The 6311-nt window shown below is 39.2% G+C and overlaps 1 pseudogene; it reads left to right on the plus strand.

Annotated features, from left to right (window-relative positions):
* Positions 1 to 5364: 5364 nt before the first annotated feature.
* Positions 5365 to 5828, plus strand: LOC102816672 (annotated as a pseudogene).
* Positions 5829 to 6311: the final 483 nt, after the last annotated feature.

A 6311-nucleotide genomic window follows, 5' to 3' on the forward strand; every position in this document is an offset into this window, starting at 1 on the left:
TACCCTGCCACTGATTAAAACAATCTCGATTTTAATTGCTTTTGGTACTTATCACCAGTAGTTTGTTCTATGATTTATCTGTCTGTAAGTTTGCTAGAGTTTATACTAAGTACATTTTCTAGAAGTGTAGGTTGTTGACAGTCTTTCTGAACACTTCGACTGGAAAAGTCTGTAATCTTGCCTTTTCCTAAATAAAAACAGAGCTGGGTGTTACTGAGTTTCAACCTCGTCCCTTTGGACTCTCAGAATTATAAACACTGCTTTATTGTCATTAAGCATGTAGTATTGCAAAGGGAGAGAAATCTTGGTAAAAACCTAATTACTTGATTTGTTTGTTTTAGATAGGTTTTGTTTTGTTTTTTAAAAACCTGCATATGGTGATGCCTTATTTGTTTGTTTTTATTTGTTCTTAACCCTGTTATTCAGAAATTTTGTTCAAAGATGTCTAGGTGTGGGATTATTTTAATTAATTTCACCTGTGATATGGTTAACATTTTTTATCTAGTTAAACAAATATGTTTATTCATTTATTATTTTATTTCAAATCTACTATACATTGAGTCTGATATTGTTTTTTTCCTACCACAACTGAGGGATACAGTTGTATAACATAATCCAGTCACTCATTTATTTTAATTTAAAACACACTATACTATGGGCTGCCAGAAGAATGAGCAAATCTGTCTTGGAAGAAGTGCAGTCAGAATGACCTTGAAAAGCAAGGATGGCAAGACTTGGTCTAACATACATTGTTAGCAGGAAGGACCAGCCCCTGGAGAAGGATATTATGCTTGGTAAAGTGGAATGTGCAAAGACCTGGAGTTCAAAAACCAAAAATACTCATAATTTCTCAAGTTTAAAGAATGAAGAAGAAATTCAAGTTCAGATGACAATATTGAATAATTACATGGGCAAAATATTGACTGACACAGAAAGAATCCAAAGATGATGGAAGGAATACACAGCCACTGTATATTGGGTCCATACCCAATTATTTCAAGAGAAAGCATATGATTGAAAAGCTGACCATATTGAAGGACAAAGTCCAAGCTGCACTGAAAGCACTAATGAAAAACAAGGCACCTGGCTTTGACAGAATACAAATTGAAATGTTTCCGCAAACTAATGCAACTATGGAGGTGCTCACTCATCTGTGCCAAGAAATTTGGAAGATAGCTACCTGGCCAACTGATTGAAAAAGATCTATATTTGTGCCCATTTCAAAGAAAGGTAACCCAACAGAATGAGGAAATCATCTAACCACATCATTAATTGAAGTAAAATTTTGATGAAGATCATTTTAAAAATGTTTGAAGCTCCATTGACATGGAGCTGCCAGAAATTCAAACTGGATTCAGAAGAGGACGTGGAACAAGATCCATCAGATGGATCTTGACTAAAAGCAGAAAATACTATAAAGACATCTCCTTGTGCTTTATTCACTGTGTGGATTCATAACAAGCTATGGATAACCTTGATGAAGGATTGGTATTCCAGAACACTTATTTGTGCTCATGAAGAATCTATACATAGACCAGAAAGCAGTGGTTTGAACACACAAAGGGCTACTGAATGGTTTAAAATCAGAAAAGGTGTGCCCCAGGGTTCTATCCTTTCACCCTACTTATTCACTTTGTATGCAGAGCAAATAATTCAAGAAGCTGTATTATATGAAGAAGAACGTGGCATCAGTTTGGAGGAAGACTCATTAACAACCTGCCATATGCTGAGGGCACAACCTTGCTTGCTGGAAGCAAAGAGAGGATTTGAAGCACTTGCTGATGAAGATTAAAGGAGAATACAGCCCTCAATATGGATTGCAAGTCAATGTAAAGACAGTGAAAATCCTCATAACTGGTCTAATAAATAACATCATCATAAACAGAGAAAAGATTGAAGTTCTCAAAGACTTCATATAGCTTGGATTCACAATCAACACTCATGGAAGCAGTAGTCAAGAAATCAAAAGACGTATTGCATTAAGTAAAGCTGTTGCAAAAGACCTCTTTGAAATGTTCAAGAGTAAAGTTGTCAGATTGAGGACCAAGGTGCCTCTGACACAAGCCATGGTATTTTGATAGCCTCATGTATGTGAAAGTTGGACAGCGAATAAGGACGATCATAGACGAATTGATGCACTTGGATTATGGTGTTGAAGAAGAATACCACGGTCTTCCAGAGAAAAAACAAATCAGCCTTGGAAGAAATACAACCAGAATGCTCCTTAGAAGAGGGGATGGCAGGACATTATCTTTTGTACTTTGGACATATTGTCAGGAGGGACAAGTCCCTGGAGAAGGACATCATGATCGGTAAAGTGGAGGATCAGTGAAATAGAAGGAGACCCACCACAGGATGGATTGACACAGTGGCAGTAACAACACGCTTCAGCATAGCAACAATTGTGAGGATGGTGCCGGACCTATGAGTCAGAACTAACTCCACAGCACCTAAAAACAAAAACAGCGCAAACACACAGGTACTTCCAGGGGTATTCCCATCAAATGCTAATTTAGGGTTGTGCTGCACATCCTCGACCCCACACTACTGTGGAGAATCACTCTTCTATCATGCCTCTAAGGAGCCATGGGGGTGCAGTGGTTAAGTGGTTGTCTGCTAACTGTAAGGTTGGTAGTTCTAACCCACCAGCTGATGCACAGGAGAAAGATGAGGCAGTAGGCGTCAGTGAAGATCACAGCCTTGGAACCCCTGCGGAGCAGCTCTACTGCGTCCTGCAGGGTCCCTATGAGTCAGCACCCACTCAGTGGCAAAGAGTATCCTCTCTGGTGCTCGTGTCTGTCCACTTTTCTGAGTTCTTCTTAAAGAACATCAGTTACCCAAAGGTGGACTCTTTGTTCTCTGTCTTTCATTTCTCTATATTTTGCTATCATCTTCTCGTCTTTTTCATCTCTTTGTCCCTTTTCACTGTATATTGGGAAAGTTATTTAATTTGTTCTCTACATCACTAATTCAATATTCTGCATGTGTCAGACTACAAAGCCATTTGAACTGCAAGGTTGGCGGTTCAAGCTCACCAGCTGCTCCTTGAAAACCTGTACAGGGTCACTAAGGGTCGGAACCGACTCGATGGCACTTAACAACAATAATATAGTGGCTTGGTTTTTATTAATGTTCGTATGCAGTTGTAATCTCCTTTCAATCTTTCCTTATTACATCTTTGTATTTTTGAAACAAATAAACATCTTGTTGCGTTTTTATTTCATCCTAATGTCTTCTTTTTGTTCTCCTCTCTTTTAATTAATGATAGTCCTTTGCTTTTATAAAGTCTATCTTGTGCCTTCTTAGGTTATCAGTTCCCTAAACTTTTTTCTTATATCTTACTAATACATGGGGTAGGCCCTTCCTGGGAGTCTTACAGAGGTTGTTTCCTTTCTTCTGATCCGCAAAATTTTCTTCCACGGGCTGAAGTGTTTTTCTCTACTTACGCATCCTTGAATCAGGCAAGCTATGTCCACTTCAGATTGAAAATTTATTACTAGGCATGCTCTTGAATCCATCCTCTATCAAGTGCAATAATGCTTGAATCCACTTGTAGTCGCCTATCTGGAGAGGAGTCCACATGCATAGCTCTCAGAACAATATTCAGGTTTGAGCAGATGTTCACCCAGACCATCTTGAGTGGCATCTTTCACCCATGCCCACTACTTGATGGCACATGAATCTTTGCCATTCTATTCCCTACCTTAGAACTAATATTAACAGACACTTTTCATGATCGTTTTGTTAATTTTATTAGTATACTTTTATTTGTACCTACGTGATAGGTACAGAGTTCTAGTGTGGTGCTGTAGGATAAGCACTGGACCTCTAAGTCAGTTTGAACCAAAAGGTTCAACCAGCCACTCCTCAGAAACCCTGTACAGGGTCGTTATGAGTTGGAACTGACTCAATAGCACTTAACAACAACAACAACATGTGATAGGTGAAGATCCACTACTTATCTGTCAGTTTATTGTACTGTGGTGGCTTGTATATTATGTGATGCTAGGAGCTATGCTGCTGGTATTTTAGATACCAGCAGGGTCATTCATAATGGTAAGGTTTCAGCAGAACTTCCAAACTAAGAAAGACTAGGGAGAAGGAGAGGCGGACTACTTCTGAAATTTTAGCCACTAAAACCTTACGAACAGTAGCAGAACACTGTTAGCTATAGTACCAGAAGATGAACTCCTCAGGTTGGAAGGCACTCAACATATGAGTGGGCAAGAGCTGCCTCCTCAAAGTAGAGTTGACCATAACAACATGAATGGAGTAAAGCTTTCAGGACCTTCATTTGCTGATGGGAACTAACTCATAATGAGGATAAAGAGCTGAAAATATCCATTAATAATTGGAACATGGATTGTACTAAGTATATATCTAGGAAAATCAGTTGTCAAAAATGAAATGCATAAAGCTTGATATCCTAGGTATTAGTGGACAGGTTTGGCCATTTTGAATTAGACAATCATATGGTTTACTTGAATAACAAATCCAAGAGGAATGGCATTGCATTCATTGTCAAAAAAAAAACATTTCAAGATCTATGTTGAAGCACAATGCTGTTTGTGATAGGATAATATCCATACACCTGCAAGGAATACCAGTTAATACCACTATTATTCAAATTTATGCACTAACCACTAAAGTCAATGATGATGAAATTGAAGAATTCTACTAATGTCTTTAGTCTGAAATTTATCAAACATGCAATCAAGATGCATTGATAATTACTGATGGTTGGAATTTGAAGGTTGGGAACAAAGAGGAAGGATCAATAGTTGGGAAATATGGGCTCGGTTATAGAAATGATGCTGAAGAGCTCATGACAGAATTTTGCAAGGCCAATGACTTCTTCATTGCAAATATCCTTTTAAAATATCATAAAAGTTAATTATACACATGGACCTCATCAGATGGAATACATAGGAATCAAATTGACTACATCTGTGGGGAGAGAATGTGGAGAAGCTCAGTATCATCAGTCAAAACTAGGTCAGGGACAAACTGTAGAACTGGCTATCAATAGCTCATATAAAAGTTCAGGCTAATAATGAAGAAAATTAAAACAACTCCATGAAAGCCAAAATATGACCTTGAATATATCCCACTTGAAATCAGGCACCATCTCAAGAACAGATTTCATGCATTAGACATTAATGACCAAAGACCAGAAGAGTTGGGGGATGACGTCAAGAACATCATACAGGAAGAAAGCAAAGACAATTAAAAAGAGAGAAAATAAAAGACAAAAATGTATGCCACTGTGGGGGGCGAGGCCTCGACAGCCAAGAAGAGACGCTGCAGGATGCGGCTCATGATCTTTCCTGTCCAATCCCCGACCCCGTAGTAGCAGTAGCTGCGATGTTGATGCCCAGGAAGAATCGGATTGCCATTTATGAACTTCTTTTTAAGGAGGGGGTGATGGTGGCCAAGAAGGATGTCCACATGACAAAGCACCCCTAACAAGCAGACAAGAATGTGCCCAACCTGCACGTCATGAAGGCCATGGAATCTCTCGAATCACGAGGCTACCTCAAGGAACAGTTTGCCTGGAGGTATTTTTATGAGCAACAAGGGTTTCCAGTATCCCCGTGATTACCTCCACCTGCTCCCTGAGATTGTGCCTGCCACCCTGCGCCGCAGCCGTCTTGAGACTGGCAGACCACGACCTAAAGGTCTGGAGGGTGAACAAGCTGCAAGACTGACTCGAGAGGAAGATACCTGAGACACGTGCCGACAAGAACGCTGAAGCCGGGGCTGGGTCAGCAACTGAATTTCAGTTTAGAAGCAAATGTGGTCGTAGACATGGTCAGCCACCTCAGTAAAATTGGAGGGAATTGTTTTATGTTGAAAAAAACCTATAGCCAAAGTAAAAAACACACTAATTTTGAGTGTAAAAAATGGATACCAGAAGAGACTCCAAAACTTGCTCTTGAGCATAGAAAAGTTAAAGCAAATGGAAGCAGATATGAAGTAAGGAGCACAACAGAAAATTTCAAAGGGCAGCTCAAGAAGACAAAGTATTATAATGAAATGTGCAAAGACCTGGAATCAGAAAACCAAAAGGAACGAAATGTTCAGTACTTCTCTAGCTGAAAAAAACGAAAAAAAAATTCAAGCCTTAGGTTGCAGTATTGAAGGACTCCATTGGCAAAATATTGAATGTTGCCGAAAACATCACACACAGTCACTGTACCAAAAGGAAATGGTCAATGTCCAACCATTTCAAGAGGCAGCATATAATCAAGATCACTGAAGACACTGGGCAGAAGCAAGGCTCCAGGAATCGACAGAATACAAATTGAAAA

This window comes from Chrysochloris asiatica, unplaced genomic scaffold (assembly GCF_000296735.1).
Source record: "Chrysochloris asiatica unplaced genomic scaffold, ChrAsi1.0 scaffold00212, whole genome shotgun sequence".
NCBI classification, from domain to species: domain Eukaryota; kingdom Metazoa; phylum Chordata; class Mammalia; order Afrosoricida; family Chrysochloridae; genus Chrysochloris; species Chrysochloris asiatica.